This window comes from Spea bombifrons, chromosome 3 (assembly GCF_027358695.1).
Source record: "Spea bombifrons isolate aSpeBom1 chromosome 3, aSpeBom1.2.pri, whole genome shotgun sequence".
Taxonomy (NCBI): Eukaryota; Metazoa; Chordata; class Amphibia; order Anura; family Pelobatidae; genus Spea; species Spea bombifrons.
The window spans coordinates 95,424,527-95,447,178 of NC_071089.1; positions in this window are offsets into that span (position 1 = coordinate 95,424,527).

The following is a 22,652-nucleotide window of genomic DNA, read 5'->3' on the forward strand; positions in this document are numbered from 1 at the left end:
TTGTCCACCCTGAGACAGAGGGCGATGTACTCTTCGAGATCCATAGGTGTGTCGTGGTACACTAGGGCGTCTTTGATCTTTTCGTTGAGCCCTTTTCTGTAGGCGGCCTTGAGGGCGCCTTCTTCCCAGTTGGTCTCATGGGCAAGGGTGCGAAACTCCACAGTGTATTGGGCCAAGGTTTTACGGCCTTGCTGGAGGTCAAGCAGAGAGGACTCAGCGGTTTCCTTACGACACGGAGCATCAAAAACAGTTCGTATGGCTTCCATAAAAGCGGGACAGTCCTCAAGCAGATAGGATTCTTGCTCCACCAGAGGCGAGGCCCATAGCAATGCATCACCCTTAAGTAGGGATATGATAAATGATACCCTCTTGGATGATGTTTGGAACGCCTGGGGATGGTTTCGGAAGTGGAGCATACACTGGTTGAGGAAACCGCGACATTCCTTCGGGTCCCCGGAATACTTCTCGGGTAGCGGGAACCTAGCAACAGCCCCCATGCCCTCGTGGGAGGCCTCCCTATGAACCGACGGGAGGGCGGTCAGAGAACGCAGAAGATCGGTCATGGCGTCGACCTTTTGTTCCAGCGTTTGGAGCTGTGTAGACTGTGCGGCAAGACGCTGGTCTTGGAGATCCTGTCGGGCTTGCAGCCGTGCCATATCCGCGGGATCCATGTGTATGCCCGTTCTACTGTTACGGTCAGGTAGACGAGGGATCCAACAATGCAGGTAAGCACAGCTAAAGAAAGTCCAGAACACAGTCCGAGGTCGAGGGCAACGGCAGGCAGCAAGGTCAAAAAACAATCCGAGGTCAGGGCAGGTAGATCAGGTGCAAAACGGTAAACAGGTCCGGGTACGTAGGCAGGCAGAGAAGAATCGTGGTCGTATAAACAGGCAAGGGTTCGGTACACAAAGCAGAGATCAAACTAGAAGAAGAACAATAGCACACCCAACGCTAGAGAACGTTTAGAACGGGCAAAGACAAGGCAAACGAATGGGGTTTAAATAGGAAAGGTAACACTCACGTCATCAGCCGCGCCGTAGAGCGTGTCGCGCCCTAATTTGATATTAGGTGCGATATCTGGAACCACCACCAGATGGCGCACTTCCGCCGGTTTCCCGGCGTGTGCGCGTGGCGACGTACCTCGAGCGTGAGCGGGTGCGCGCGCCCGACGAAGAGGAACCACGAGCCCCTCGAGTCACCGCGGCAGCACCGGAGGCGGAACCACCGACGTCGGGGGACCCAGCGGCCAAGGTGAGTGCAGCGGCAGCGCGTGTCACCCGCCGGCAACCCGCATGCGGGACGGAGGTGGGGTTGCCGGCGGTAGCCGGAGAGGGAGCCGCGGCAGCGCGCGTAACACCTACATCCTAAAAGAAACCATGGGTTCTCCCCACCTTTGAGATCTCCACATCACTCAAGATCACCCTTGCTGCAATCAAATCATCCTCACCCAAGCGGTCCCTATCTGTGTCTGTCTCACTCCCCCTCATCAGACTAATATGATTTAATCTTGCCATAGAAAGACCCTCTTCTTCTATACCGATATGCCTTAAAATGTGTTAATCTTATTGCTTAATATTTTTAATATTAACTCTACCTCTAATTGCATAAAACTACACAATCTGCCAGTGCTCTGTAAATAAATATAATAAATATTGTCTGCTCACAGGATCAGTCGGGGTAGCTAGGATTGCTGTGGCTTACCTTAGATGCTTTACTGGGATACCTAGGGCATACATTTACAATATGTTTACAACTTAATAGTGTTCTTGGAATATGTCAAATATTTACTTCAGAATACTATCAAATAATAATATTTAAGAATTTATAGTCCAATTTGCTTATTTCACAGATTTTACTCAACAAAGAACTCAATTGGATTCATTGATTGACCAAAGAAAAAAATAGTGCAAAAAAAAATATATTTTTGGACTTTGATGTACAGATAAACATCAGCAGAAGTCAGGAGATACCTTAAGTTTGGTGTCTAGGTATCCATTCTACTTATGATTTACCAAGAAAACCCCCAAAAAAGGTTAATTGTGGTCAGTAACTACTGACTCTTAAAGGGATTTTAAAGGGACTGCAGCTAAAATAGCGTGGGGGCTGGGAATCTTATCTTAAACTCTTGACAAATATAATTCTTCAAGGCAGCTGCCAGTTGAACTTCTATTGAACTTGACAGTGTCCCCCGTGGAAAAGAACTCATGTGAATATGATTCAGCTTGTCATTAGTACTTGCAGACGTTGAGTAGTCGCACTAACCTAAAATAACACTCTTGAGTGGGAACCTGCCTTGGGGCTTAGTAAATAGACCAATGTGTTATACATTATCTCACCTTTCCTTAACCTATTTAATAGATTCTTAACATTATTGGATATACTGACTTAATCACATATGCATGAAATGGCATTATTATATGGTTTCAGACACGTCAACCTACACATTAACCTCCACTAGCATTGGCCCTACCTGTTGACGTTGAGTTCAGGATTTGATATTACTTGAGGATTATCCAAGGCTACTAAGAGTATACTAACCTTGGATTTAAAAGGGTTATGCTTTTGGCAGGTTCTTCTTTAAATAACATGTAGCTCAGAGTTGTATCGTACCTCCAATGGATGCAGAGCTGCACCATATAGTCTAATATCCAGACAATATTTTTAGGAGCATGAACCAATTACAAAAACCTGAGCAATGGTACTATTTCACATTTGACAGAAAAAAATGTCAAGACAATTTAATACTAACCATTCACAAGAAACGAAAGTAATAGATCCTGTTATCAAAATCTGGATGCAAATTATTTCTTTCAAAATGCGGTCTTAAAAGTAAGTTCATAACCCGTGTCATGAAATAATTTGACAAGATAATGCTAAAAGCCATGACATGTTCCCTTAGAAACATAACACTGCACAATAATTCCATGAGTTACGCCACAGTAGTTTCAGTTATTTGAATCCAAGACAGAAAACAGGTTTAAACTGTAATTATTAGAGCTTTATGGGCAGCGCTTGCTAATTGCAAGAGGCTGAAATGAATTCTTCTTAATACGGCATTTTTCTGCTACACCTGAACAGCAGCATTATTTTTCATGATTCGTACAAGGTTCTTATTAGAAATGTATCAAAAATGAATTCCTATAGAATAATTAATTAATTTTATACATTCACGGACACAATCATAGGAAATAAAATGACTGTTAAATATTTTACACATTTTAATCTTTTGTCTTGCTTTATTGGTGCCATCATATTCCAGAGAACTGTACAATGGGTAAACATGACATAACACTAAAATAAATGAGTGATGTTGTAATGGAAAAAGTCAATGTTTATCAAATGAGACAAAAGAAACCCACCTTTTATAAAATATTTCTGTGCCATTATCCATACTCCTACTGGATTATTTACTTTCCTTTTGCTTTTATGCCAAGGAAATGTGTTATCCAAGTGTAACCGGAGTCATTGATCCATTTTAGCGTTGTGTTAGAATCTAGTGATTAGTGCGGAGAATCAATATGCTTGTACTAAAAGAGATATCGTTTCTATAGAATTGACTCATTTATTGGCTTCTGTACAATCATATCTCTTACAGATTTACAAGTAACTCATTTGTCAGCAATAGCATATAGAGATACAACTTACTGTTTACAATTCCCTGTTGCTTAAAAATGTTCTAAGATGACGTTCTTCTTTTTACTGGAAATGCAAACAGTATGATAATGTTTACAATCTAATTACATTTCGGTGGGATGCAAAATAATTGACACATAGACTTGATGTGTGATGATGCATGAGCCTAAGGTGTTTCTATGATTCGAAGAAATGTATTAGTAATACATGTTTGTCCTGGACATCTGTATCATTATGCGTAGAATGACACTGAATGTGTAAACTTCACATAAAAAAGCATTAAGACTTGCACAATCTTGCCAGAGCCACTGCTTGCGTGTGCCTTGGGTGGACCAGGAAAATGATTGCCTGGGGGGGGGCACTCCATACTCTGGATGGAAAATAGCAAAGTCTGCCCTTCCATATGCTTTCCCCACAACTAGTATTTATAAGCAAAACACATTCTAAGCGCTAACTCTTCTAGGCAGAGAATGGCACAACACCCAATTGTGGACCTTAATCTGCAGAATCCAGAAAAAGGCAATGTCGATAGGCTTTTCTTGTGTGATCAAAGCGTACTACAGGTCTAAACTCCCCTAAGAAGAGGAAATACCTGCCACATATCTTCTAGATCAGTGACTGGAGGCAGAAGAACACATGAGAGGGGTAACTCAGTGTACAGATTTGGTGGAACTGCAGAAAAAAGTGGTGTAAGGATGAAATCTTACTCCACAGAGGCTAGCCAAGATGTTCTTGGGGACCTCTCCTCTGTGTTGGGAGGTGTGCAGGATGGTGGGAGATACGACACGTACAGGGCTGTTCTGATTCGGGGCCTGTGGAGGAGAGTTTTGCAAATTATTTGCAAGGTTGAGGAGAGTGAACTCCAGAATATGCCCTGTTACACTTCTTGCCAGAAGATACTGCCACTGGGATGAGGAAATTAATCTTGCACTTTTTCCTTGCCACTGAATTATGCCTGGCTAGAAAGTGGAGAGGTGCCCATGGGTAGTGAATGCCTTGGACATGTTAGAAGTCCACAGACATATGGAAGAGTCTCATAATCTCTCTAATACTCAACACATCTATGATAAGAGGGTCAATTTGGTGAATTTCATGAATTTAATTGTATGGTGTATATGACTGCCTTTGATTCTCTCTTTGTTATTGTTTCTCCTTTTTTGTTTCTTTTTCTTTTTTCTCCTTTGTTATATCCTGAACTTTGTATGATCAGAGACAGGAGACTGTTGCAGAGTTGCCTAGGGTAGGCAATGTAATATAATGTTATAATGTTGATTTTTCAAATATTTTTTACATGATTTTTTTGACCAATCTTTATGTCTTTAACTCTTCACTCTTCAGAAGCATTACTCACCAGCCTGGGGTTAAAAAGTCATTTCCAAACATGTTTTTTCTATGTGTTACATATTATTACATTATTTGGCATTCATAGTAAGATAACATGTTTAAATTGCATAGGAAAAGAGACACAAATTCCCATTATACCATAGTCGGTTGAATGTTATCATTGAGCAACACTCAAGCACAAAACAGCAGATATTTTTTTGAGATAACATGCTTCCCGGCTCTTTATCAGTTCTGGGAAACAAAGTCTCAGGTATGCATTTTCACATGCGATTGTGCTAAGTAAGCATGCAGCACTTTTTTGGTCAAAAACATTGCTGTGAAATGTCTATTTTTCAAAGTATATTTTATTTAACCCCTAATGAGCCAGATAAAATAAAAGTCTCTTCTCCAAAAGTGACATCTCTGCTTATGTACAATGAGGGGTTGTGTTACCCACCGCTCTTGTCCTCCCTTTGTTAATTTATAGTTTATCATGTTTTCAACAGGTAATTTAACCTACAGTATCATATTACTACTATGTAGATATTTAATATGTTTTTTCAGCACACAGAGTTCAGACCTTGCATCTTGCTTATCTGATTCTGTTGGTTCACACGATAGATTTATTCTGTAGACTTTTTAAACAAACATCTCATCAAATAATATAACATTAACAAACGCAATGTGTCCCCAGGTGTTCTTTAAAGGGGCGAAACATACATCATCTAGACTGCTGAGGTGTTGGTTTTCAAAACATCTATACCTATGCGAAGCAGGAGATTTAGGGTAACAAATGTTTGTGGCATTGTCTCCATCTCATAAAGTCTTGTTTGTAAGTAGCGTCGGTTCCATCAAAGAGCTGAATATAATAATAATACAGCACAATACCATTTCAAGAAAATGTTTCAATATAATCAATAATGATGTATCAGAATAAACTGTGGGTAATACTAATAGTATGTAGTCGGTTCAGTAGCTTCTCCTATATATATAAAGCTATAGATATAGCAATAAGAAAGACAGGGTCTTCTCTCTAGAGCCATGGTGTGCAGAAGTCAATGACATTTGGGAGACTGTGCTCAAACTAATTGTAAGGGAAACAATTCCAAGGTCTGAGATAGGTTAATGCAGAAAGGATAATAGTTTAAATTGTAGCTTTTATTCTGATCAATCTTAAAAGAAGCTCATTTGTCAGTAGTAAACAGGCCAGAAAGCATCATACCCTGTAAAAGGAACAGTTATCATTTTCGCTACCTACAGTTGAAACTAGACTTGGGCACCAGGGGGCTCTTCATGTTTGTCTTCGTGCTCGTCTTCGGGGGGAAAAAATCTTCGTATTCCACGAATATTCGCCTGTTCCTGTCTTCTCTTCGGGCGAATATTCGTGGACATTCTTCGTCTTCGCTTTTTCTTTGTTTTTTTCCGGTTAAGGGGTTAATACGGGGTTAACGCGTACCGCAGCAGCTCTGGCACCAGGAGTTTAAATGTCCGTATGAGCAACTCTATTGGTCGTCAGCAGGGGGCTCGTCTGCCAATGGTTGATGGCAGACGAGCCCCCTGCTGGCGACCAATAGGGTCGCTCGTACGGACTGTTAAACTCCTGGTGCCGTAACTTGTCCGGCAGATACCATTGGTCTCCCTGTTCTATCATTTATTAACTGATAGAACAGGGAGACCAGTGGGATCTGCAGGACAAGTTGCTTCATTAGGGGTTAACTTTTTAAAGACTTTTAGGCTCCTGGTGCACTTGTTGCACCTTAAGGGGTTAAGGGGCCGTGCGAGTGAGCCTATTGGTCGCTTGCATGGTCCTTTAACCTATGGATTTCCGCTCCCGTTATCTAACGCAGCATCGAAGGGGTTAATTGGTTGATGCTAGGGGAGGTCCCTGTAGGCGACCAATAGGCTCATTCGCACTGCCCTGTAACCCGTGACGGCGAACCTGCGGATTTCCGCTTCTGTGAACTGCCGCGAGGCTGCGAAGATAAGGTAAGTTAGATGGGGACGGGACCGGGGAGATTAGTAGGCGAAGACGATCACGAAGATCTTCGTGGGGTGTGTCTTCGTCTTCGCCTACATTTTACCGCTGCTGTCTTCTCTTCGTCTTGTCTTCGGAACGAACACGAAAACGCACTCTTCGTGTTCGTTTTCATGTTCGCCTGAAGACGAATGCACAAGTCTAGTTGAAACGATTATCAAAAGATACATTGTATGAAGCTGATCCTCACAACTTCACCATATTCATTTGATTGCAGAGGGAGTCATTCCTAGCAGCTAGTATTTAAATAAATCATCTGAGGCGACAGGGAGGGTAGCGTGAAGTGATATAAAACACTTATGTCCCATGTGATTCTCCGAAATTGAGTGTTTTCATCAGGGCAAAAGGCATTGTCAGACAGCCGCTTGGTCTCAGTGACCAATCTGGGCGTTCTTACAAGAATCAATATGTTTCCCGACTGTATGTGAGACGTCATCTTTGTTTGTGCTGTACTTCTTTCCGTGCCTGGGCAGTGAATAATGTTTGGATTAGTTTGTTGAAATTCCTCTTATTTGAAATATTACACCACAAATGGAAATGTAAACTTAAGTGGTATTTCCCACTTAGCCTTGTTATAAGATTCAGACTCACTGGTTCAACAAAGTATTTTGTGACTATTTCTTTTTGGATTAATGTCTCACCGGACATTTAACTGGATTTCTGTTAAATTTATTAGAATATTAACTCCCTGTAAAACTCAGCATGATGAATTGATGAGTTAACAATATGTTACTATGAATCAGAGCAGATAGACAGTTTGGTTATTCTCCTTTTTACTAATCTTATTAAAGTATTTTGAAAGCAATAATAAAAAAAGTAACTGTAAAAAATCCACTAAGTCTCTACTGAGGGAAAACAAAGTATTCCAAAGAGAACACATTCATTTTATTATTAATATAAACTTAAAGCCTTTAAATATTTACTTTTTCATAGACAAAGCTTGGGTTGACTTAAAATGCTTGTTTTAAAAATGTAAAATGTAAGTGAGACATCTAGAGGTGACAATAATAAATACATCTTAATCCCTCATCTTATTTCTCTTCTGCCATAAAACATGTTTAATGTGGCAATAATTCTGTCATGTTAAATTATCTAGAGATTCATGTTCTTTTCATTGTAGTCATAGAACCTAGATCTGGAATTCCTAATTTAAAATAATACAGAATAAGATTATTTTTGATAATATGAGAAGTACTTTCATCTATCTCCATACGTGATGTAAGAAGCATTTCCATGTGGGGAGCTCACTAATGACACGTGGTTTGCGAAAGAAACACTGTGCATTGTGTTTTCAACTACCTGCCACCAATACCATGACAATCCTTGCAAAATATTGGGACTATTGTTAGAAACTTGGTATTTATTGAAATAAAATGCTGGTCCCTGGGTTTCTAGAACCCAGCTGAAAACAATCATGTGACATCATCGAGTGGCATCATCAATTTGTATTGAGAAGACTTATTGGATCATTAGCTGAAAACATCTACATTTAAATAACTCTAACATACTTATTTTTTTAGTAGAGACCCGTTTTAAATGGATGGATGCACTCAAAAACCGTAGCCCTTAACTCTTATGATTATTGGCACCTCCTAGTTATGCACTCGTAAATTAGAAATATTGATAGATAAGACAATACTTATCTGTCAAAAGCAACCAAAACCAATCACAATAGTCAATAACAATGTTTGTATTTCCATTTCACACAAAAAAAACTCCTAGCCATTATGAAAATATTATATATATCAGTATGTAGTGCATCGTGCTTTATTCAGCACTGTCAGTCACAGAAAGAGCAGGCCTGTAAAAGAGCAGAGAATAAGAATCCGTTCACCTCTAAATATGCACATACTTGCACTGCGAATAAATAACTATAACACTAATGGTCAGGGGTAGATGACTACATGCTTATTGACAGACACTTCACCTATAATAAAAAATATACCGTATTTGCTCGATTATAAGACGACCCTGATTATAAGACGACCCCCCAAAATCTGAATATTAACTTAGGAAAAAAAGAAAAAGCCTGAATATAAGACGACCCCAAAGGAAAAAAGTTTTACCAGTAAATGTTAATTCATGTAAACTATTTTTTTTTTAATAAAAGCTATGATTGAGTAAAATATTTTTTTTGTTTTTATTTCCTTGTATTTTCCAACCTGCCCCCCAGTTACGCACATCTGCCCCCAGGCTTGCCACACCAATATGGCACTGTGGCCCATGATATGCCTTTTAACCCTCTATATGCCACTGTGCCCCATGGTATGCCTTTTGACCCCCTATGTGCCACTCTGCCTCCAGAGATGCCTTATACCCCTATATCCCATTCTGGCATTTAGGGGGTTAAAATGCATATTATGGGGCAGAGTGGCATATAGGGAGGTATAAGGCATTCCAGGAGGCAGAGTGGCATTAAGGGAGTTAAAAGGCATTGTATAGAGCACTCTGCCTCCAGAAATGCCTTATACCCCTATATGCCACTCTGGCATTTAGGGGGTTAAAAGGCATATTATGGGGCAGAGTGGCATATAGGGAGGTATAAGGCATTTCAGGAGGCAGAGTGCTCTATTAAATGCCCCCTTAACGCCACTCCAGAAATGCCCTATGCCCCCATTTAACACACACACACACCCTATACCCCCATTTAACTAACACACACACACACACACTCTCTCTCCCCCCCCCTCTCTCACCCCCTTCCCCCTCTCTCACCCCTCTCTCCCCTCTCAGCCCTCTCTTACCAGTGCTTCCAGCCGGGGCAGCGGGTTGACGTCGCCTTTCGCTATTGCCTGGAGTTGGCAGCGGGGGTTTGTATGCGTCCGTCGCGTATGCTTTCCCACTTGACTCTGCTCTTTCCTTCATCCCTCAAATCCATTCCCTCACCAAATCTTGCCAAATCTGCATTCACCTGAAAAACATCTCCCGAATTCGCCACACAAGAAACAGCCAAAATACTTTTGATTATTGCAGCACCCTACTAACTGGTCTCCTCCTGTCCTGCCTTTCACTGCTCCAATCCGTCCTCAACAATGCAGCTAGATTAATCTGTCAGCGTCACTGTTCCTTATCTGTCGCTCCTCTTTGCCAATCGCTTCACTGGCGCCCCATACCCTTTAAAGTCCAATTCAAACTCCTGACCTACAGAGCCCTTAACAACTCTGCACCCCCTATAACTCTACCCTCCTATTCATATGCAGTCCCAGCATAGCCTGTGAGAATCCCACTATTATGGCTCCAAGGACACCCACAGAATAAAGACTGGTATGGTATTTGTGCAGTGCCAGTACTGCTGCCTTTTCATCCTACATTAGTCAAAGGAGAGTAATTTGCTGTTACCTATCGATACTCAGTGACAGGCATGTGATGCTAGCAGATGTGAACCTGCGGTAAAATAACAACTGCTGGCTCTGAATGTGAAGAGAGCTCCCTGAGACTCAGGTTAGCTGAGCAAGGAGAGAATGTGTGGGTAGATGTTGTGTGTCTGAATGTGACTATAAGTTTTGTGTAATGCTAAGAGTTATCTGTGTCCATGAGTCTGGTGGTTTCATGAGGCTGAGCATGGTTGAGTGTAATCTGTGTGAATGAGAGAAGTTGGTGTGGCTGAATGTAATCTATCAGACTAAGAGTTGTGTATTTTGTCAAATGGTAGTATATGAGAGTAGTATATGTGTGTCAGGAACCACAGTGATTTGAACCAGTGACCGAGCATATAGGAGGTATTGCACCTTTTCACCAAAAGGTGGCATTTGGGGTTTCTGGACTCCAGCTTTCCCATGGATACAGGGATCCATACCTGTTCCTGACACACCTGTGGCTCATCAGTAATCAAGGGTCTTTATAAAGCAGGGTTGCTCCCAGCTTTCTTGCTGGATCATTGGTCTGCTTACTTTAGATATAGTTCCTGGTGTTTACTTGCATTCTGCAAGCTGTGGTCCCATTGTACTGCATTTTGGCCTGCCCTATTGTGTTTTACCTCTGCTAGCCTGACCTCATTTAAGTCTGCCAGTTTCTCATTCGTTGTTGTCTGTCAGTTACCAGCAGGCCCGGACTGGGACAAAAAAATAGGCCCGGGCATTTAAGCCAGAGCAGCCCATTTTTATTTAAAACATCGGGGTTTTTTTTTTTAACTTTATTGAACATCCTCCATGTGCCGCACACCCGTAAGGCCGGCCCTGGTGGGGGCTTCCCGGCCCCTCAGAGTGGCGGACCCGGTCGCAGTTGCGGCGGGCTTAAGGGGCAGGTGCCCCTTATGCCCTGCGTCAATGAGGCCGCATAGGCCCAGTCATTCCGGTCCTGACTGGGCCTATTTTAAGGTAGGAGCCTGGAGCTGCAGCTCCATCAGCCCCTAAGTCAATCCGGCCCTGCCGCGGCCCGGCCCACCGGGGAAATGCCCGGTGTGCCCGATGGCCAGTCCGGGCCTGGTTACCAGTGTATATGGATAGAACTCATGGTTGGGCAGACTAGATGAGCTGAATGGTTCTTATCTGCCATCACTTTCGATGTTATGTTCCTATGTATGACTGATTGTGGTGTGTATGTTTGGATGTACATTGGTGTAGCCAAGAGTGTTCATATGTGTGTGTCAGTAGGGCTGAAAGGAGGGTGGCCAATGTGTTTACCTTTACTTCGCTCTCATGAAATGATCACCACATTTGGGGAACCTCTGTAGACCCTAGGGGCAATTCTTCCTCATAAAACATGAATTTCAGTTCCTGAATATACCGTATTTGCTCGATTATAAGAAGAGGTTTTTTTCAGAGCAAATGCTCTGAAAAATACCCCTCGTCTTCTAATCGGGGTCGTCTTCTAATCAGACCTCAAATAGAGGTCTGATTAGGAGACTAAGATCCAGATCCCCCGCACCGCTGCAGGGGACCTGGATCCTCCTGTCTCACCCCCCCATCATACACACACTTACCGGTGCTTCCTGCTGTATTGCCGGGGCAGCGGGTTGACGTCTACGCGATCCGCGTAGACAACGTCTGCTGCAGCCGGAAGGAGGTGTGGCTAGCAGCAGGGGTTGTCTGCGTCCGTCGCGTAGACCTTCCCCGATTGTCAGAGATCAGAGTTCCCCGCACCGGTGCGGGGAGCTCTGATCTCTGACAATCGGGGAAGGTCTACGCGACGGACGCAGTAGAGGCCCAAGAACCAAGAGCCCCGAGGAACACAAATAGTGGAAACAGTCAAACAGTATGATGAAAGAGGTAGGATTTGAACCGGAATGACCTGTGTCATGGATACCATGAGCATAAAGGGTTTGTAACAACACCAAAGCTCTGTTGTGTCTATATTATAGTTTAAATGCCAGTATGCTTTTAAATATTTTGCAAGAATATCTTTAAATATGCTGTCACACAAGTGAAAAAGTCTATAAAAAGCTATACAAGCGTGTGTCTAGTGGTAGTAAATAAGTGTGTCTAGTGGTAGTAAATGGGTTGATGTTATGTAGGAATATCTATTTGGGGTAGTCCTTACACCAAGGATTGCATGGAATGGAAGACCAGCTCTGGAAGGAGACATGAAGATTGTTTGGGGTTTCTTTCACATTTTTTATACACTGGAAAGCAGCAGAATTTATTACAATACTACCACTCCCCAAACAAAACATTGTAGTTGGTTTAAGTTATTCTTGGTTCCTAATGAAAACAAGTTCTTAATAATGTGAACACCTGCTCTCCCACCAGATAACCAGGAACACCCTCCCCCTGGACAGCATTTTTCCCTACGCATACTGGTATGATACAGGGATACAGAATTTGACAGCAGATAAGAATCATTTGGGCCATCAAGGGTGTCCATAGAACAAAATGTGATGCTTGAATTAGTAAGGAGCCACATACATAAGATGTACCCCTCACAACCAGTTACCACTACCCCACCAATTGTTGGACACAGATACTTTCTCATCAGCAAGAGAACTACAGCTTATCTGCCCCAGCATTTGTCAGACAAACTTCTTCGCCTTACTTATATACTTAACATTCTTTACATAACTAACGTCACAAGCTGTTCAGTTCACACATTACACTTTCTTTGTTAAGGACGTGTGCTCTCTACATCAGAAGGGAAGCATTTCATTTCACACTGAAAAAACAATTTACCTTTGGGCTTTCTTTTAGCATTTATCATTTTCCAGGTTTCTGCCTTAACACAAAGTATACATTATACCGTTTGTATATACTATTGAAAGCTAGAAGACATTTGCCTTGTTTAGGAGTAACACTTAACATATCAACACTCGTGCCATGGCTTGTGATATTAGTAGACATGACAAGGCCTGAGTAGTGATTTTTTCACAACCTATGTCCTTACTTGTCCTTTTTAGCTCAATTAAACCAAATGTTTAAAACGATTGCATGTCCATCTATGTACATTCCAATCATATTACCGACATTGTTTGGATAATATCTCCCTGTGGCATGGTAGAAATTTAAACCTTTTTACATTGCTTTCAACAGTGCATTTATAGTAAAAACACTGGATTTACATTTGCCATTTGACTTTTTATTTTTTTTTCAAAATGGACATCTGGTGGTATGAAAAAACAAAACTTGAAGAGAATATAATGTCACAGTATAGGATTATGTTTGGGATATATAATCATTTTTGTAGACTTTTTCAGTAAAACACAGTCACGTCTTACACAAAGCAGTTTGCTGGAAACGTCATCGCACATAAAGCTGGCGCATTAAATCACATCAAAAAATGCGCAAGGCATAGAATATTTTTCCTGGAATGTATTCTTGGTTGTCTTACCAGTACATTTCTTGGTTATCTTAATCCATATCAATAACTGCGTAAGACATTTCTGTTCTTTGTTGGATTCTCTAAAAGAAAAGGAGCGCTATGGAAAGAAAATGTCATTATTTTTCTTGGCCTGTTTATTGCACATTTCACAAAGAATTAATACATAATCGAGGCACACAGAGTTTTTGTTTAAAAGTGACACGTTTTGTTTATTATACATTTTGAGACATTTAGCCCTTTAAGGAAATGATCAGGATTAATAAGCCTGCAAGTACGGTGCCTAAAAAACGCATTACTGTTTAATATGGCAAATGCAAATTACGTGCAGAAGTGGTTGAATGTTACAAGGAAATTGACTTCCGAGTTATGTCAGGTTATTTAAGAATTACGAAACTTGGATATGCATGCAGGTCTCACAACTGTGTGGATGAATTTTTTTATTTTTTAACTCTTGAACTTGGATGGTATACCTTTTGATGCCCTGGTGACATCACTGAAGTCTGTTTCTTTATCATGTTTTATTTTTTTTTATTTTTTAAATCTTTTGAAAAAGGAGAAACACTGTTTTTTTGTAGTTTAACACGAGTCAGACTGCTGCTGCACGTCCGCGTAATACCATTTGATCAATGTAAACCATTTGACTTCCTAAATAAGATTATAGATAATAAAGAATTGTTTTACCTAAAGGCATCAATTTCTGAGAATGGTATGTAAAATTGACATGTAGGGATTGGATGGCTGCCAAGGGTGCAAGTAAGTCTAGAATTTGTTTAATCTATTTAATTGTACTCACAATCCGTCTGGTTGAAAGGTTAGCCGAGGACTCAATGTATTACTATGTCAAAGGTCCCATTAAGATGATTTCAATATGCAATAGGATTTTAAAGGATTGCATTGCACAATGTGTAATCATTTGTGTGTGAGCATGAATGTGAATGTGTGTGTGGGCTTGAATGTGTATATGTAAGTGTGTGGGGGCAAGGGACTGATGGCCCCCGCGCCAGAAAGTGCCAGCCCTCCCCTGAGTGTAAGGATGTTTTACTTTTACTGAGGATAGTAAATAAATGGAACAGCCTTCTAGCAAAAGTGGTACTGGCTAATACAGCGAGGGAATTTAAACATGCATGGCATAGGCACGGGGAAAAAATAATGATCAAATATAGTTTGTGATTTTTAAAGCAGGCTAAAATCTGCCGTCAGATTCTGTTTCGATATTTTCATCAATTTATTGGTCTCAATAAAGAGACCAATAAATTGATGATTATTTGCTGCTGTTTACCGGAGTATCTATTCAATCAGCCCTTGCACATTACTCTTTGAGTTGTGCTACTTCATTTTTGTAAGTGCAACTCGGTATGCCTTTTTTCGCTATTTGAAGATACTGCACCATTCTGGTTCTCCTTGGTTTTACAGCTTTCAAGTTTTCCATCTACATCAGAGTCCGTTTGATGAGCTACCTTTATCCAGCACACTTGTGAGTGGATCTTACACCCCATTTTATTATTATTTTTTGTTTACGTATTACACTATTGGTATATTTTTTGTTCCCCCATGTATATGCGCTCCATGTTTTGCTGTTGGATTTGATTTACACTTTGAGGAAGAGTGTTTTGGAAGCTGCTTTTAGTGTGGGGAAGTATTCATTGTTTATTTGTTTTATTGCACATGGAATATTGGTCCTTTTGTCTTTTAGATATTTTCAGCAGACTTGTGCATTCGGATTCGTACAACTTGGAAATTTTATCAAATTCTGGCATATTTGGCGAGCAAGGCCAGATCCCACACAAAGCAGAGGAAAATGAAGCAAAATGCTAAGAACTGTCGTCCGAAATTTGTAGACCGTTTTACTCACGCTCTCTTAAATTCTCACTCTCTCATGCTCTCATTCACTCTCTAAATGTTTCCCTACCTTCTCTGCCGACTACTCCTGCTTCAACTTACGTCTTCTCTCTTTTATCTTCTATCTTTGTCTGCATAACCTGACACGAACTTCTGCCTGATCCTCCGATCAGGGCAGAGGACATCACTGAAGGCGGCCTGATTTTAGCAGAAGACTTGTGCACGGCAGAGACATGTCTAGTGAATTTGGTGAGTTAGTTAGCCAAAAGAATGTTTCCCATTAGTACTTGGTTGAATTAACAACAAATTCAGGATAGTTTTATGCCTACCTCATGCATGTCATAGCCTCTACCACATCTGCTGGGTGACTGTTTTACTTATCTACAACTAAAACTTCCTTGTATTAAGCCTCTGACCCACTAGTTTTAGATTATAGCATTTCTCTTTCTTATAGAAGATAGCATGAGATTTTATATAAAATGTTCCTACAACGCTGGCTCTTAAATTTAGCAGATGTATTATACATGTTTAACTATTGTATTTAAGACTTCATGATATGCCTTATCAGGCCTTCTTGCACGAATAGGATATTTTACCACCTCTTCATAATGTATTGTCAATTCGAGGATGTTGAAATCACATAGAAGCTCATAGGTTAGTGAGTATGGCTGGGCACTTCCCAGCTCTCCCTATTTTAGGTGAGTAGCTTCTAATGGAAGCAGGGCTAGCTATGAATTGGATTGGGCTAAGCGTGCATGAGGAGGGGATAGCCACAGTTATGAGCATATTAGCCCCAGGCTGCCTTCATTGCACTGAGAGTAAGAGGGGGGTGCGGGGCGAGAGTGGGCATGGCCAAATTACACTTCCCTGTCTGGAGGAAGAAGGAAAGAGACCTGTAGAATCCAAGTCAACCCCAGAGAGTTCCCAGGTATCTTAGTGAGATTGTATACAAAAAATAAAAACTGTCAGCGCAGACGGTTTTTGCTTTTTGTATACATTGTACAGCCAATACACTGTTTTTTGCAGCATGCTTACACCTGTTTGGTAGGCCTCGTATTACACATTTGTATTATTTGAGCCTGAGACTAGCTTAGCGCACCGACATTTTTTCTTTTCCATCTTAGTGAGATTGTAAGCTATCTTTAGTAGTCTTTTAATCACAATTAACAATTAACTAGCTCGTAAAATGAGAGATATGCCAAATTCATATTTTACTCATTGTGCTCATTAAAGATTGCGCTGGAGTTTCCAACCTCCTATTGATACAAAATACTGCAAAAAAGCTGCTACGGCAATAATTAATAGGATGCCACAGCATAGTATTTTCAGTAGTGTTATGATGAATATATCCTATTCAGTGCAAAATCAGAATGCACAAACCTGTCGCTACCTGTCATTTTCTTAAGATGGGAAAGTCCCTGGTTTAATTTCTGATGCTTTAGAGAATACATGTACTTAAGAAAACAACCAAAATCCAGAAAATCTTTTAGGTTTTTAAAGACATTCCATACTCATAAGCAAGGGAAGACAATGTTATCACGTGTAAGCTAAGTATTGTTAGTCATGTCACATTCCTTCCAAAAAACATCAAATGGAACAACTTATTTGGGAAAATCCCAGCCTTTTTTTTACTAGCTACATTAATACATTTAGTAACCTAAATACCGTATATTGTTTACATGGAATTGAAGAACAAATATATTGTGATTGGACCACACATGGACTTGAATGAGGTAACATGAAACTAATTGTTTTTTTTTTTTTTAAATTTGGAAAAGAACACCACAATATGTTTTATTATTACGCTTACCTAAATTAAATTAGAAACCACACAAGAAAGCAGCTTTTTTAAACAATATAGGAAACATGCACAAAGAATGCTTGAGAGGAGTAAACATACCTCATTATATTTCTTGGATACAATATTTATAGTTTAGATTTATACAAGGGAAATATGCATGGATGAACGAGTCACTGTAAAAAACATTAAAAACTTGAAGCCCTTCAAGAAGCCTCAACATATATTTACCACCTATCCCCAAAGTTACTAAATATCATTTAAATAAAGCTGTTTATTATTCTGCTTACCCAATGGAGAAAAAAAAAGAAATAAAATAAAAACATTAGTCACAGAATAAATTAAAAAGCCAGAATTGAACCATAAAAACCATAACTGGTGACACTCAAAAGGTTGTGTGGTGCCTATTTATCAAAAAATTAGAGCACACCTTACTCAAATTAATAGTATTGACATGTGATAAAAATATTAGGGGACCATATGCTGTCATTAAAGAAATAAACTATGTTATAATGTACATAGTTACAATACACAAACGTGGCGACTCCTTAAACAAAGTTTATTCAGCTCTTACCAAGAGAGGGGAATGCTTTGTCATAACACATTAATTACCAGCCAATATTCTTATTAAATATCTAAAACATTATCCCACCTAGAGCAATATTTAAGATGGGCTTGGATGAGGATTCGTGGCACCATCTTGGACCTCTTGTTAATAAAGAATAGGACAAGGCATAGGTCCTCCCTTTCTCCCATTTCATTATTCTACTAATTAAATATCTAGTTTAGTAAAAACTAGACATTTCCTTTGACACCACGTGTGGAATAAATGTTTATGTTATTATGTGGAACTCCGTCGTTTGTGGCACAATTGTTGCCATTTTTCCATTCCAGGTCGCTGCAACTAGTTTCTCCAATAGCAGAGGATCACAGGTGAATACACACATAAAACATTAAAATGAATGAGTTACTATTTATGCAACTTTTTGCAACAAACATTACATATATATTCGTCACAACTATCTGACGATAACAAAAGCATTCAAAAATATGGTGGGATTTCTCAATTAAATGAATGAACCACATGATTAAACACTTTAGTGTTAAATACAACAATAGTTGCTTAGTTTTAAGTCAGGAGAAAGCCCCCCCCCCCGAACCAATGGGAAAGGGGTGTATGATTGCTGGCCTATGCAGGAATGTTTTGTGTTCCTTTCATTCATTGGTCATGTTTACATCTTTGTATCAATCAGGTATATAAACAGAGGTGTCTCTTTCTTACTTCCTTTTCAACTGGGATCACACAGGGAGAAGATCTGGAACTTTATCACCCTCCCGCCCAGCATGGATTACTAACCAGAGTAATATTGGTATCTGGAACAACAGAAACTGTGGGAGACCAAGCCAGTGGTGGCCAATAAAACTGCTTGATAAATATGATGGGTGTACCTGCCTGATGTGCTAACTTGGTCGCCAGGTGGCAGTAGTTTATTCCTCAGTTTCTCTGGTGATTAATATGGATTAATATTCTGTTTAGTCACAACTGTGGTTTGAGGTCACCTTGCTAGCACCTAAGTGGACTATATGTATCCGCAACTGCAGAAAATGGGAGAGACCAAGCCAGTGTGGGCTGATGAGTTGTAGTGGTTTGAATCTTTTGGTGCATTCGTTGGGTGTAACTGCCTGAAGTGCTAAATCAGCTGGCAAGTGGTTAATGTCCTCAAGTTGCCCTGGCGGTGAATATTTCTTCCTATAAAGCTATGGCCAAGCCCCTGTCCACATATGTGTGTCTGGTGCCTTATTGGGGAAGAGTAAAATTATTCTACTGATATCTGTGTGGATGCTACAGGCCTAAGCAGTCATGACAATCTTAACCTTCCCACTTAATCATGGCTTGCTACCGGTATATATGCTTAATAAGTACTTAATCACTTAAAATATTTGTTACTGCAGTATCTATAACAGTAATTCTACCTAGTGTTAGCACATATACAATGCAAATGTGGAAACTTATTTAAAACATTTTTATTCCTTCTGGATTTATGTGACAATTTAATAAAATGAATTTATTAAAAAATGTGGAACTTTGTATAATATATATTTCTAGCTTGATTAGAGCAAATAGCTTTTGATATGGACAGTGTGGCAGTAAATAGCACAAGGTAATTACTAGAACTGCCATTCTGGGCAGATTTAGACATTAACCTCTAGAACTTTACAAATTGAACATCTGTCTTCAAATTCCGCTTTTCTTCTGCGATCATAATATTCACTTAGCAGTTCTTAAAAGAATATGGAATTCTTATCTCTTTCCTGAGCAGGAGATTCTATTTTTTTTATATTTGTTACAAAAGGGGCAGCACTCAAGGGAATTGTGAAAGAGTAATCTTGTTAAACTCGTAATAATGTCACCATCTGGGGATGATTCCCTGAGTGGTTGCAACTATTTTTTTTTTGTCAATGGCCAGAATAAAAATCTAATCAGTGTGTGAGCTTATGTTTTAAAATGTCTTAGAATCCTGGTAGATGTATTTGTTGTTTTTATTATTTATCACGTATCAGGCTTCTGGTAATTTCATTTTAAAGTTGGTTTTTAGCTTCCTTTATGTGCTGGAAATAAGCTAAGATAGTTATTCTACCTTGGTAAACCTGCTGCATTTCTGCTGGTTGGCATCAGAAATGCTAGTTCAGTTCTTGAATCCTTCTTGCGCCCAGCAGCTATATGTAGAAAAGATATAGAAGACAGAAAAGCTCCAAGTAATTGGGCAAAATATTTACATTAGGCCGAAAAACACCCTTCCTCCAGCTTCTTAAAAAGTTAACGGGGAAGCATTGCATTGTGTTTTGTTTGATTTTAAACTCATATTATTTTTAAAACATTTTTTTAAAAATCCCTTTATTGCAGCGGGGATGTGGAGGGTTGAGGAGGGCTGGCATCTTATGGCCTGAAGAGGTAAGTAATGCTGAGTGGCTCCCCGCTCCCCTCCCTCGGTCAGAGCCGTAGCTAGCTACTGTTGCGCCTGAGGCAAGAATGGAGAATTGTGCCCCCATCTCTTTTTTTACAGAGGTTATTTTATTTACACTGCCTTTACACATACCTGCCTATAAACACACACATACACTGCCCTTACACACTGCTAACTTTACACACACATATGTACATACAGATACACACACCAGCTTACAAACACACATATACCTACACTGCTCTTACACACACCTGACCATACACACTGCCCTTTACGCACACATTCCCATTAACATGCATATACACATACACTGCCCTCAGTGGCGGAACTACCGGGGTCGCAGGGGTCGCGACTGCGACCGGGCCCTGGAGTTCTTCCAGTCAGGGGGGCCCAAGGGGTGCCGAGCGGTTACTGAAAACGACCGCTCGGCAACTCTTGGGCCCCCCTGACTGACAGAAATCCAGGATGCCTCCGCTCCCCGCTGCTGCCGCCGCTGCCGCCTGCCTCAGCGCTGCCCAGAGTGCAGTGTTGGGAGCGTGAGGTGTTTGTCTCGGGTGCTTCACGCTGAGCGCCGGCATATGGGTAGGGAGGGAGTGGGTAGATCGTGAGAAGGGGGGGTAGGGAGGGAGTGGGTAGATTGTGAGAAGGGGGTAGGGAGGGAGTGGGTAGATCATGAGAAGGGAGGGGGTAGGGAGGGAGTGGGTAGATCGTGAGAAGGGGAGGTAGGGAGGGAGTGGGGAGATCGTGAGAAGGGGGTAGGGAGGGAGTGGGTAGATCGTGAGAAGGGGGGGTAGGGAGGGAGTGGGTAGATCGTGAGAAGGGGGGTAAGGAGGGAGTGGGTAGATCGTGAGAAGGGGGTAGGGAGGGAGTGGGTAGATCGTGAGAAGGGGGGGTAGGGAGGGAGAGGGTAGATCGTGAGAAAGGGATAGATGGGTTGGGGGGCCCTTAACAGATTTTCGCACCGGGGCCCTGAGGTTTCTAGTTACGCCCCTGACTGCCCTTTACGCACACCTGCCCATTAACACACATATACACATAGATTGCCATTACACACACATATGCGCATACATGCACACACCAGCTTACAAACACACAAATACAGTTATTTTAAAGAAGGTCTGAGTTGTGGAATGGAATTGTGTGGAGTCTGGCTACATGTGTATTATTGTCCTGCAAAGCTTGAAAGAAGATTACACAGGGAACCATGCTGCAGCTCTGAAGTGTTAACATAATATAAATGTGCTCAAAGTTCTGCTCTTACACACACCTGCCCACACACGCACAAGCTCATAAATACACACACATATACTGTATATATACACATACACTGCCCTTACACCCCTTTCTTACCTTTCTCATCTTCCATTCTTCATCCTGACATGAGAGCGCGAGGTCTGTCACTTCAGACCCTGGCAGTAGCACACTTTTAGACACTTACACATACATACTAACACACACAATTAGATAAATACACTCACAAATACACTCACACTTACTAACACACACACATACTCTCTCAATCACACCTCCACAACATCAGCCATACATTGTCTGAAGCCTTTTTATATGAATACTTGTGCAAGCGCTTGCTCTATTACCACAGGGTCACGTAACTTTGCGTTATGTGACCCCACTGCATTTGTTCCTCCGTAAATGATTATTGTAGTATTGCTCTATTTAATAGAATACACAATTTGTGACTCTGTTTGTAGTAATTGCTCCTTGCATGCTGAGATTTTCATTCTTGGCATTTGGTATAGAATCTTGCTTCTATTACTTACAGTGTAGCTATATGTCTCCATGATATGGGCCGTATTTTAGAAGATCTGACATTTTCCTATAAAGTCACTGAATTATTTAGACATTTGCTTTTAGTTATAATGCTGCGACAGTTTACTCTGTTTTATTTAGCAAGATAATATCTTTCAGGGGCATTATGTACCTCTATGACCAAAATATAATTGCATGTAATAAAACTGAGATTGCTTTTATTCGAGTATTTGATGCCAAAATTTGGAGACAGCAGTTACAAGTCTGCATAAGAAAAGATTTTTTTCTCTTTCTGTGTCAGTCTGACCTCCACAAGAGTTTGCAGCTACATTGAAACATTCACGATTTAGAAAAATTTCCACCAACTGCAGGAAAATTATCATTTCACTTTAGATTTTTTTGTTTCCCTCGTGAGAGATATACGAAAAAGTTTTAAATATCCATTGCTATAAAAGTTATGATTATAATTTACAGTGGCGCCGTTACAAAACGTTAATGTGACCAGGACAAGGTAGTGGAGAGATATTATAATTAC